General features: G+C 36.8%; 1 protein-coding gene across 3 annotated transcripts in view; it reads right to left on the reverse strand.

Annotated features, from left to right (window-relative positions):
- LOC145666405 (uncharacterized) overlaps positions 1-9,711 on the reverse strand; it is an 86,789-nt gene extending 77,078 nt beyond the window's left edge. For all 3 annotated transcript variants that reach the window (XM_081733617.1, XM_081733616.1, XM_081733615.1), the window contains exon 1: positions 9,557-9,711. The gene's annotated coding sequence lies outside the window, so the exon portion shown is untranslated. The remainder of the gene's footprint in view (positions 1-9,556) is intronic.
- Positions 9,712-13,766: the final 4,055 nt, after the last annotated feature.

Genomic DNA, 13,766 nt, shown 5'->3' on the forward strand with positions numbered 1-13,766 from the left:
GCAAGTTGGGTGAATTATTACGACAAAATAAATTATTTGAAATTATTAATTAACCAAAATTCCACTTAAATTGAAGGATTTCTTGTAATTGCATCATTCTATACGTTTAGGAGGTGTGGGGCAGAGATCTGCATGGGCCGGAATTTTTAGGTCAGGCCCGGCCTGTGAATTAATAGCGTAAGGCCCAACCCGAGTGTGAAATATGTTTTAGCCTTTAGGCCCGAGCTTGTGTGATAATCAAATGTGCCCGAATTATAGAAACTTAATAATTAACACAAAATTGTATTTTTGTTTACAACAATTACAGGTTTAGTTTTGCGCTTTAAAAGCTTACATGATTCACAGAGAATAACGAAATAAAGGTTATCGTTTACACTTACTAACTATACGAATATCCTAAAGAAAATTGTCGTTTTTATAATTTCTGTCTCCCTAGACTCGGTGCATAATCGTAGGACGTTAAACTAAATATTTCATTTCATTTCATTTATATACATTTTCATGAAATAGAAACATGAATACTTTAAATATTTGAAACAAAATATCTACAAATTTTTATGCAAATGAATGTGTACTGGACTCACTCAGATAGTAGTCAAAGCAGTCATTGTCACTTACTGTGAATAAAAAGAACAGAATCCACACAATGGCTGCTCAAACTTTCACTCACAGATAAGCTAAGCATATTTATTTCTGTTACTTTTAGTTTTTCTCTCCACTACACAGTTAACTTTACTCTCAATTGCACCATGTTAATCAGATTTTTAGTGTGGCCGTCTCAAGTTACAAATTTAGATGTGCTTTAAAAGGTCTCCTGGAAGAATGGTCTGATAAATATCGTTGTACAATATATTTACAAAGTTAGGACCGAATAAGCTCGAGAAATATGGTTGCATATTTAAAAATTTACGGCCCGAGTCCGTGCAGACCTTTAGTGTGCTCTGCCCACATTGTTATTTTATAATTTTGATTATTGGAAGAAATCCTTTTATTCAAGTAATATTTTGGTTAATTAATAGTTTGAAATAGTTTACTTTGTCGTAATTCAACTAACTTGGCCTCTACGAGGCGGAACTGTGCTCTGGAACCTTGTCCCAACTGATCCTCGAGTTGCAAACACTGTACCGCAATGAGACTATGGATGGTCCAAGATCGTTTTCCCTTTCAATATTCATCCTTGTGTGTGTGCTCAAAATTGTCAACTTCGGGCTGACGAGGCATTTTCTGTTCGGATGCGTAGGGTGAGTGAGATCCGGCAACACTGCTACTGGGAAAGAAACAATGGTGAGCCATGTCGATTCGCCGTTTTTGTACTAGGGATGTACCAATACCACTTTTTCACCGATACCGATACTGAAGAGGCCGATACTTTTGGACACATTTCTTATACATTCTCAGAAATTTTCAGAATAATGAAATGATCAACATTGTAATAGCGTATATTATAAGGCCAAAATTTGACATAGAAAGATAAAAAGTAGAATTTCATATTAGGTTCCACACACAAAAATATTTCCTCTAAATTTAATCCAGCTCACATAAAATGAACTAAAAAAACAGCAAATATAATAACTTATATAATGTAAAGTTAATTCTAAGAGTTAGTGATTGATATTTCGAGTGATAATGTACTTTTATAATTACATTGCATTTACTAGTCTCTATTACATACATACAGTGGCGGCGATTGAAAGTTGAAATTGGGAGGGGGAGCAAGACATGATCTGAATATTTGTACATCAATGTTTGTTTTCCTGATTGTTTCTAATATTTTGTTTGACGAAATGTTGTATAATTAATAGGATACTATTTTTTCAGTTAAAATACCGTATATCGTACTTCATATTTTATTAAGTAAATTGACAAGAGCAACGCAACTAGCCCTTTGTACTCTTAAACAACGAAGATCTAAAAAGAGATTTGATTCCTTGCTCATGAAGATCTTAAAATTCTGTCTGGAAAACTGTGTGATTTGGCCAGGGGCCACCGGTCACTATTTGGTACCAAAATGTTCACCATCCTCTTAAGTATTGATCAACACCAATATCATCTCTCAATGAGTTACCGTTCCCAAGATATTGGCAAAAAAGTTTCGTTTTCGGGAGATTTAAGGAGCCATATCTCGGCAATCTTAAGTCATAGAGATGGTATTGGTGCTGATCAATACCTAAGAGGATGGTGAATATTTTGTTAACAAATAGTATCCAGTGACCACTGGTTATATCTGCATTTTCAGTATATATAAAAAAGTGACAGCTCAATATAGCTAATTCAATAGATCCCCTAATACGCAGATTCCAAATATGTAAATGTATCTATTGAATTTAATCAAATACATTTAATATATAATTTCAAATAAATTAAATCTTTATAATTTCGTTCTGGCAATGCTTTTTGAGGATTCTCAACTGTTTTTTCTTGTTTTCTGTTCAAAGAAAAAAAAGCCAACGAAAAGGGCTTTGCTGCATCTGCGAAAATGGCATAATTGTGTCTGCTAGTTAAAAAAAAAAAATCTTTCACCGCCAATTTATAACTGTGGAATATCATAAATGCTGTAGACAAAACAATTAAAAAGGTAGAAGTTAATTCTTATTACTCTCTTTTTAATCAATATTCCTTACTATTAGAAAGAAGAAAAGACATTTTAGGAACTGTCAAATTTTGTGCAATTAAAGAGTAACTTGTGAAAGACTTTTCTTGTTTTGCGAAATGTTCTCTCAATTAGCTTCACAGCGGCTGACTAACATATGGAGCCCTTGTAAGAAAAAATGAAAGTACGCTGGAATTATTGCGCTCTAAAAGGTTAATTTTTGGACCATTTTCCGTGGCAATTAAAAAGCAATTCATGTAGCTTTCTTAACTCCACGGAAAGACAAATAACCAATACATACTCACACCACGGCAAATATATGGCACCATATTTTTTTTCTATGAACCATTAATACATACACAACCTTTACATTCCTAAATAAAGCAATATACATTAAGGTGTCACTTCAAAAAAAGTGGGGGGGGGGACTGCCATCTCCTGCCCTTCTAATCGCCACCCCTACATAATATAACGCAAACGGATACTATCGTTACAAATTTTTATTGCTTAAAAAATTATGCGTGGTGAACCAGGTGTTGCTGTGTATACCATAAAAAGAACAAGAGGGTTATTTAAGCGAAGTTTTAAACGATAAAACTACTTATTAACTTTAGAGCTAATTGTTTTTAATCAGTAAGTAGGAGAAAATAATGACAAAGTGAGCGTCCTGGGAGTTTCTTCCATAGCACTTTCTTCTGAATCGAAACCTGTCTCGTTTGGGATACAAAATGACGGGTCTGCTATCTTCACCATGGGCGCCCGAAGGACAGGGCAACGTGAAGCCCGTCCCTCCCCCTGGATCACGAAACTGTATACGCAGGGTGTCTACTAAAATTCCGCAATGAAATTTCGTGACTTTTTTTTTTTTTTTTTTTGCCAAATCATAAAATTTCCTAACATTCTCAAGAGCAAATTTTAATCCATGCGATACAAACGTACTTTGCTTGCGATTTGGTAGCGTCGAAAGCCGACCATAGAAATTTTTGGTGGTGAATTTTGATGTTTTATAGAACAAAATTTTCTAATCTGTACTTACATTTGCACAGTTAAAAAAAATCGTGACCCAAAAGCTAAATTTCGTGACTTTTATGATCGTTTTCTGATTTCGTGACATTCATGACCGATAGACACCCTGTATACGTAATATAGCAAACCACGTATATTAAATACCAGACGTAACATAGCAATCATAGAATGGGCCCTTCCTAGAAAATTTTCTTCGGTAGCCCATTATCCTGACTGAGGACCTTTGGCTTTGCTTCACCAGTATTTTGGAATGGAGGGACTAAAAATATCAGCTTAGTACGAGTAGTGCAAATCAAAGGCGTACACATGCATAAAGAAATCGATGAAATATAAGTGTCACTGTTAATATTACCCAAATTGAAAATAGTTCGGAAAATGTATCGATAAATATCGGTGTTTATTTGCCGATACCTATACTCCCAAAAGTGGCCGATATTACTGATGCCGATATATCGGTACATCCCTATTTTGTACCTTGCTCCTAAGAGTTACAAAGTGAAAACTCGCTAATGGAATTAAGTTTCAAAAACTTAAGTATTATTATTTTCGACCCTCAAAAACATTCATCTACACACTACGGTAATACATTTTATACGAATGTAAAGTCGCAAGTTCAATAAACGTCATTAAGACTTCTTTTGGTGTCGTCTTAGTATAGGCAACCACAGATTTGTAAAATTTACACGACAAATATATAATATTATTTCAACAGAGGAATATATAAGTAGGCAGGGTTGGCAAAAACCATGGTTTTTATTAAAAAAACCAAAAAAACCGGTTTTTTTGGTTTAAACCAGATTTTTATGGTTTAAATAATTTGCTCTATATATTCATATCATATATGGACAGAAATAAGTTTGTTTCGCCTTGATGTTATTATGCAACAACCGGGTTATGCTGGAAGGGGTCACATAAGCTTAAAGCGGAATAAAAACCGCTTCTCGAGTTACATCCGAGAGAAATTGTCCTCCATTTGAACTCGGAACCAGGACTAATTGGCCACAAATGCAATACGTCTGCCGAATCACCACGAAGGAATCCTGATAAAAATACGTTGTACTGATCTTTACATGCTTCTTAATATAACTGTCAAGAGTCATTTCAGAAGGACAAAAAGATAAACAGTTGCACATATGAAACCATTACACAGAATTACATATGAACAATTTTAAAGGGGACTGACTTCATCGAGGGAGTCGAGGGAGTCGAGGGACTCGAGGGAGTAAAAATAATTACTAGAGGGAGTGGAGGGAGTAAAAATATTCACTCGAGGGAGTAAAAATATTCACTCGAGGGAGTAAAAATATTCACTCTAGGGAGTCGAGGGAGAAAAAATTTTCACTCGAGGAAGTCGAGGCAGTAAAAATATACACTCAAGGAAGTCGAGGGAGTAAAAATATTCACTCGAGGGAGTAAAAATATTCACTCGAGGGACTCGAGGGAGTAAAAATATTCACTCGAGGGACTCGAGGGAGTAAAAATATTCACTCGAGGAAGTCGAGGGAGTAAAAATATTTACTCGAGGGAGTAAAAATATTCACTCGAGGGAGTCGAGGGAGTAAAAATCTTCACTCTAGGGAGTCAAGGGAGAAAAAATTTTCACTCGAGGGAGTAAAAATATTCACTCGAGAGAGTCGAGGGAGTAAAAATATACACTCTAGGGAGTAAAAATATTCACTCGAGGGAGTCGAGGGAGTAAAAATATTCACTCGAGGGAGTAAAAATATTCACTCGAGGGAGTCGAGGGAGTAAAAATTTTCACTCGAGGGAGTAAAAATATTCACTCGAGGGAGTCGAGGAAGTAAAAATATTCACTCGAGGGAGTAAAAATATTCACTCGACGGAGTCGAGGGAGTAAAAATATTCACTCGAGGGAGTCGACGGAGTAAAAATATTCACTCGAGAGAGTCGAGGGAGTAAAAATATTCACTCGAGGGAGTCCCTAGAGTGAATATTTTTACTCCCTCGACTCCCTCGAGTGAATTACTCCCTCGACTCGTTCGAGTGTATATTTTTACTGCCTCGACTCGTTCGAGTGTATATTTTTACTGCCTCGACTCGTTCGAGTGTATATTTTTACTGCCTCGCCTTCCTCGAGTGAATATTTTTACTCCCTCGACTCCCTAGAATGAATATTTTTACTCCCTCGACTCCCTCGAGTGAATATTTTTATTCCCTCGATTCCCTTGAGTGAATATTTTTACTCCCTCCACTCTCTCGAGTGAATATTTTTACTCCCTCGACTCCCTCGAGTGAACATTTTTACTCCCTTTACTCGTTCGAGTGTATATTTTTACTCCCTCGACTCGTTCGACTGTATATTTTTTACTGCCTCGACTCGTTCGAGTGTATATTTTTACCGCATCGCCTCCCTCGAGTGAATATTTTTACTTCCTCGACTCCCTCGAGTGAAAATTTTTACTCCCTCGTCTCCCTCGAGTGAATATTTTTACTCCCTCTACTCGTTCGAGTGTATATTTTTACTGCCTCGACTCGTTCGAATGTATATTATTTACTGCCTCGACTCGTTCGAGTGTATATTTTTACTGCCTTGTCTCCCTCGAGTGAAAATTTTTACTCCCTCGACTCCCTCGAGTGAATATTTTTATTCCCTCGACTCCCTTGAGTGAATATTTTTACTCCCTCGACTCCCTCGAGTGAATATTTTTACTCCCTCGACTACCTCGATTGAACATTTTTACTCCCTCGTCTCCCTCGAGTGAATATTTTTACTGCCTCGCCTCCCTCGAGTGAATATTTTTACTCCCTCGACTCCCTAGAATGAATTTTTTTACTCCCTCGACTCCTTCGAGTGAATATTTTTACTCCCTCGACTCCCTCGAGTGAATATTTTTCTCCCTCGAGTGAAAATTTTTACTCCTTCGAATCCCTAGAGTGAATATTTTTACTCCCTAGAGTTAATATTTTTACTCCCTCGACTCCCTCGAGTAAATATTTTTACTCCCTCGACTCCCTCGAGTGAATATTTTTACTCCCTCGATTCCCTCGAGTTAATATTTTTACTCCCTCGACTCCCTCGAGTGAATATTTTTACTCGCTCGACTCCCTCGAGTGTATATTTTTACTCCCTCGACTCCCTCGAGTGAATATTTTTACTCCCTGGACTCCCTCGAGTGAATATTTTTATTCCCACGAGTGAAAATTTTTACTCCCTCGACTCCCTAGAGTGGATATTTTTACTCCCTCGAGTGAAATTTTTACTCCCTCGACTCCCTCTAGTAATTATTTTTACTCCCTCGACTCCCTCGAGTCCCTCGACTCCCTCGATGAAGTCAGTCCCATTTTAAAGTACTACGGAGTACAGAAGAACTAATTTAGATCAAGTTAGTTAACAACGACTTTTATTGGTCCAAATTAAAGAAATACACCGACTTAATCTGCATATCAATAAGAAAAGTAAATAAAGATACGAATTATTTGAGTCCACTTTGGCTCAGACTCATTTATACATAAATAGATACCAAAGATACTTATTTCACTAAATGCCTCTCGTGGGGTCTGTATGACCCCCCCCCCACACACACACACAAAAAGTACGGCATTTTCGATGTATTTTATCAATAGTAAACATTGAAACGAAACAATATTTAGAATTTTTCTTCGATTGCAATTACATAACAATAATAACTACAAAAAATCACAAAATAAACATTTATAAACGCATAAAAAAAAAGTTGCTTTTGTATTATAATCTTTTTGAGTAATTAATGGGGAATTTAGGTCTGAATATAATACGAATAATACACGAGAGTGAAACGTGATAACCCACAAATGCGTGTTCATCAAGATTTTACAAACACTTACACCTTTACGAACATTTTTTTGTTTTTTGGTTTAAACCAGTTGGTTTTTTTGAAAAAACCAGCTGGTTTAAACCTTGGTTTAAACCAGCCAACCCTGTAAGTAGGTAATCAAAATATACAGAGATCTTACCTCTGGCACCTGTAATAATGCTAAAGAATGTAATCCAATATATATCCTTTTAACCATCTAATAGTGGAAACGGAAGCCATGAACTTCTGTGTCAATGCAGTATGTTAAGTCATGATCCGTAATGATAAAGCAACTAGCAACGTGAAAAACACTAACTTTGCTAACGCATATACCCACCGTTTGCTGACGCGCCTGCTCCTTTGATAATACCTCCGTATGGGCCCAGAAGCGCCCTACTCTTAGTTGGATTAGATACAATTCGTGCTCTTTAGTGGCTACCTAGTACAGTAGCTGTTTCTTGCACTGTCGTTTTAAGACATGTGTTCGCATATTGTAATTATATCCATAACAGTTGGACCCTCCGAAAATGATCTGATCCCTGAATGCAACTCCCTCCTTCCCACAAAAAATAATTTATAAGGTACTCGAAGTGCATTTCCACTTGAAAGAAAAAAAAAGTACAGCACCAGTTTATATAAACATTCATTATTTATTTCTTTTATCAGAAATTTCACTCTTATTATTTTAGAATGTGTTTCTACGGAAAGAGTCGCAATACTGGGTGCAGATTCACTTCAGGAGGGCCTACTCGTCATGAATATAAATAAAAGTACACATATGGCAGAAACAACAACGTGAAGAACATGAACTAACCTGTGCTGTAGCCACTAAATGCACAAATGATATCTAACCGAGTCAGGAAGGCCTCCACGTAGTTGTATGTAGGGAGCAGGCGCGTCGTCAATGGCTGTATGCCTTACGTCTGGCACACCTTTACGATACTTCTATGATTACGCATGATCACTTTGCATACTGCCTTCACATGGCACTTTATCATGCCTTGCTTATGTAGTATGTAGGTCTCTGTGTTAAAGAGCACACTCTGTATTTCGTATTTCTACCTCACTATGTATGTGTGATGTAAGACCCCGATATATTTTGAGTACATTTGGTTTGGTTTCTTTGGCAAGAGTGTACTTTGAGCAAAACAAGTGATTTTGTCACATTAGCTTAGGGTTAGTTACGTTTAGAACCAGTTTGTTAAAATTAATGGGGTGGAATTTCTCGTATTGCTTTTATTGTGAATCGGTTCCTATGAATGTTCTGCCCAAGATGCACTTTTGCTGTTTTCTTAAATAAAATAAATACGGATTGAGTAGGCTATAGTCCGCTCCCCCCAGTGATTTTTTACGAATCATAATAGTTCATAATGAATCGGAATCGCATGTTATAAAGATCTAAGATGTAAATCTTGTGGTAAGCAAGTTTTAGTATAAGTAGTAGTAGTAGTTAGTAGCAATAGTAGTAGGAACGGGTTAAAAGCCCCGCAGGGGTTGGTTGGGTATCTGTTCTCGGTAGTAGTAGTAGTGACTCTTCCAGTTCCGGTGACAAAGAACTGGGGGGAGCGGGCTATACACAAGCCTAAAATACATTTCTTCCGTAAATTTTAGAAATCTATGTTTACCTAATCTGGAACAGCACCGAAAAAACACCAGACTAAATTGTGTATATTGCCTAAAATGATATAGCACCTTGTTTTTAACAAAGTAAGTTTGTGGCATTTATCATTATGAATCCGGATTGTAAACTTGTGCAAGATGGGCTTAACAAACGTAAAGGACTAAACATAAGCACTTTTTATGAAAGTAAATTTTTACAAAAAAGAAACTAAAACTGTATAAATCATCTAGTTGTCGACAGAACGAGATAAATCATGTAATCGTATATAAATTACCACAGAAAAGCGTAAAAAATACTATTGAGGATGTGTTGTTATAAACAAGGTAACATAAAATTTATTCCATATTATTAAAATAGTTTCCTCCGGTAATATATTGACGTTGGATGCTAAATTTAACCAATTACAGTTACGTGTATAAGGTATGTTGATTATGCAAAATACAAGACTCAACACTTTTCGTCCTACTGAAGTAACAGTCTATTGCTTATAAATAATTTACGATTACCAGAATGGAGAAGCCATACCTTTAGCAACTCCTAAATATCCATATAAAATCCTTCTTCCTTCCTTTGCACTTATGCATTCGCACTCTCAGTGCTTTCGCGTTAAGCACCATACACAACTATCGTACCAGGTTGGTCTTGGTATGCCATATTGAAACAATAATCAGTATTTCCAACTCCATAAGAATATGCACATTTTGACGAGAGTTTTATGCAAAAATTTTATGTAGCCCAGCAAAATAAAACTCTTTCGAAAAAATTCTGACAAGTTAGATTTTTCTGGAGATCTTTGATGTGCTCAGCATACCCTGAAAAGTATCTTTGCTTTGGGGTTTGAGAGGAAGGAAATTGTCTCGCAAATTATCAATTTTCCGAGGAATATATCGTGTAGGTAAAGTTTAGGCACACTACCTGAAATAATTGTTGAAGAATTATTCTTCTTTCACTAATTACTTCCTAATTGTCCTCCAAAAGATTTGCGTTGGGCGACATGACAATATCTCACATAGCATAGATGGAATTCAATGGGGAAACCAGAAGTTGTAAGAGTATGTCCCTGTGAGAAGATGCCTAAAATTCTCAGAACTGAACTTTCGCCAGATGCAATTCTTGGAAGTGCAGCTAGAAGTTTTAAATGAGTATGCATGTAGTTTAGGGTGACCAACCGTTCCGTAAAAACGGGATTGTCCCGTTTTTTCATTACCTACCCGATGTCCCAATTTTTTCCCGGGGACGCTAAAATGTCCCGTGTTTATGTACATTGGGTAAAAAAAAAAAAAAACTTTCCAATCTAAAATTTCTTAATTAATATTATTAATTTATAAGCTATTTGATTACATTCTAATATGTCTAACTACTGAGCAACGTCATTACGACGTTTGCGATATTGGACATGGTGGCTAGACTGTTTTCCCTCCTATGCCTCCCTCTGCAAGACTCCCATTCCGCAGACGACAGTGCAAGGACCTGAAAGTCTTATGAAAATCAAACTGTTTTTACTCTCTGATTTGGGCGGTGGAAGACCGAGGCGCTGTCATCAGTGCAGTACAGTGTTTCCGTGATTAGACTAAGATGTAACATACTGTCATTTACGAAAGTGGAACAAAGAACTATAAAAGTGAAAGTAGGAAGAAAACTAGTTGTAAGTGAAATAATGTTTAAAATAAGAAACAGTTGGAATCCGATGCTGAGAGTAGTTCGTTATAAATTCTGCCGGTGACAGATTTTGTTGATTGACAGATATTGATAGATGTTTCATATATTTTTAGTAATGTTTTCAAAATTTCATTTTTTGTTAGTTGCTGATAATTATTTGTCATTATTTAATTCCACAACCGTTTCAATAGGTTTTAAAACGAAAAAGTGTAAATTTGCCCTTTTTTGTGAGAGATACAGAGAGAGAGAGAACGGAGAAGCAAAAATATATATTTAAAGGAGCAACCTATCGAAAAGTAAAAAGTTTTCCCGTTTTTTTTAGTTGACGATTTGGTCACCCTAATGTAGTTAGATGAACAGATAGAGGCCTCAACTGAACACATACGTATATTCGTTGCGAAAGATTCTTACTTCGCTGGTTATGCCATTACTTATCAGAACTATTTAATCGAAACTTTAGGAGACAAAGACGGGAATTTCCCAATGTTAATTCATATAATTAGTGAATATAATTGAATAGTAACTATACCAAGCATGGCAAGGATGTTATAAAGTAGAGGATCTCCCTATACAACAAAATCGTGAAACCATACGTCAGTAAACGTCAGTGTTGCTTCCCTTACTCTGGCTGCTCCGCCCAATATGATCGCAGTGTTTTGAGACATCATCGCGGAAACAAAAGTAGCCAATCAGACGTGCCTATGCGTTTTTTTTTTTTTTTTGGCTTCATTGAGTTAATAGGATGAAGATACATATGGGCAGATCCTCTATTTTGTAACATCCATCGAAGCATGGCCTCCATTCGTCTAGAGAAAATGTTTTTAGGATTTAGGATTTAGGATTTGGATTTCTGGGCTTTCGGCATCTAAGGCCATTTAGCCCTTCACGATTTGAGGGATGACGTCCCTCGGCGAGCACACAATCCGGGGAAAGGGAAGGAATAAAGGATTGGGAAAGGAAGGAAGCGGCCTGGGACCTATAAGTTAGGTACCACCCCGGCATTTGCCTGGTGTGAATGAGGAAAACCCAGGAAAACCTCAGTCAGAGTGGCTGGCCTGAAAAAGCTGTTACACTTTTTCGACCGAGTGACCCCACCGGGAATCGAACCCGGGGCCGCTCGCACCAGAAAATGTTTTTATACGCAACGCACTGTATATCATTATGTCAAACAAGGTTAAACCACAGTGCAGGGTTGATAGTACGTTAATACCTACAAATTGAGGAGGTACATCAGTAATAATGGCAGAGGGAAATGGAAACGATCGTGAAGGTAATCTAATTTCGTGTTTACAAAGGGAACACAGTTCAACATACGGCGACGCTAAAGTGAAGAAGGAGTAAAATGCGGTGATGGTAAATTGATACAATTGATAGGAAACTCACATGCAAGCAGTGACAAGGAACCTGGAGTACTTTTGGCTGCTGAAAGTGAACACGAAAATTGATCGACTCTCATTATTACAAGGCCCACGCAATACAAGCCACGGTGAGATCAGAAGTGAAACAGACCTAAACTCTGTTCGGCGTAAGCTCTAAACTGCGATAAACAAAGCCACGTGAAATTAAACTGATTTGCTGTTGGTCTACCGACGCTTGTACCGGTACCCCTCTGCAAAATAGTTCATATGATTTGATTATTGCTTCTACTATGAATCTCCATATAAAATTACTATATTATTATAAATGACAAAAATATAATACGAATTATCTAATGATACTGCAATAGTGTGTGCAGTAATTATGGCGCCGATTCAACTGTGGAGGCGTGTTCTATTTTTAAGTCTGAAAGATGTCTCACATGAATCCCGGTTCAGCGATGTTGTGGTGAAAGATCAACAATGTAAAAGTTTACTCACTAAGCAACAATTGTTTACCAGGGAAATTCAAATATACTTTTTTAATCTTTCTAGTCTTTTTCTTTCTTTTCTGCTGCTGCTGTAAGTATCTGGACAACACGAGACAGTATTGTTAAAATGCACGTGTATAATTTGCTCCTCCCCGTGGGAAGTGGGATGATACATCACTAGCCAATCGTATTTATGACAAGCGGAAGGATGCAAATATTTTGTTTATCGGAGTTTAGAGCTTACGCTGAACAGGGAATAGAACCGGATGTTGACAGATCGCAGCAAGTATCCACGAATAGTACAGAATGAAACGAACCATATAGTTCAACGAAGCGAAAATCTCATAGAATAAGAAAGATTCCTATTAACAAGGAACGGACATGAACGTGTCATCCAGATATCCGAATCAAACCTAGTCCATTCGATAAACTTAACAAAGATATGTTCATGTACAGAAAATTAGGTGCTACGGACAACGGAGTAAGTCCCTGAGACCCACTAACCCTATTAGTATGAAGAAAGTCGTAGACTTGCAATGAAATAGCTATTGCATCAACATTATTCATTGGAAAGTCATGGTTTGCAGTTCATTCTTTTCAGCATGAAACAAACTTTCCAGAGGTTATATGTATTGGGACCCATAACGTACTTGAACAGGGAAAATTGGGAGAATATCGTGAAAATTCCCTCCATCAACTTTGAACCCCTCTAGAGTGGCCCCGGATCATGCGCGCCGACTACGTGGGTGCTTCGGAGCTCCAGCACCAACACAAATAATCTTGTGGATGCGGGGAACCCACAAGATTTTTATTTAATAGAAACAAAATAAATATTTCTCACTTGCTGTTATCAAAATAATAATAAGCAATTAAAACATTGAGATGGAAGTTAAAATTTCTAACCTTTAAAACATAATTGTTGGTTTCAAATAAGTTTGTGCAAAAGCAACCAAGCAACGCACTTAAGTTAGTGACTATGTAGTTTATCAGCAATGAAATCCTTGTACAGTTCTTTCTGCAATACCATTGAAATTATTTGCTTTTATGAAGACTTTTTTTAATTTTAATTTGTATGAATGTGGTATTTTCCTTTAGTAACGTGTTGGTAATATCATTTCCTCTTGCAATCATTGTGCATCATGTAAGTTGTTTAAAGTATACACTTAATATTACGATTACATATGTTCAAAATATCCATTACAATAACTTATCCTTAACCTTGAACCTGGG

Source organism: Thermobia domestica, chromosome 12 (genome assembly GCF_964235325.1).
Source record: "Thermobia domestica chromosome 12, izTheDome1.hap1.1, whole genome shotgun sequence".
Taxonomy (NCBI): Eukaryota; Metazoa; Arthropoda; class Insecta; order Zygentoma; family Lepismatidae; genus Thermobia; species Thermobia domestica.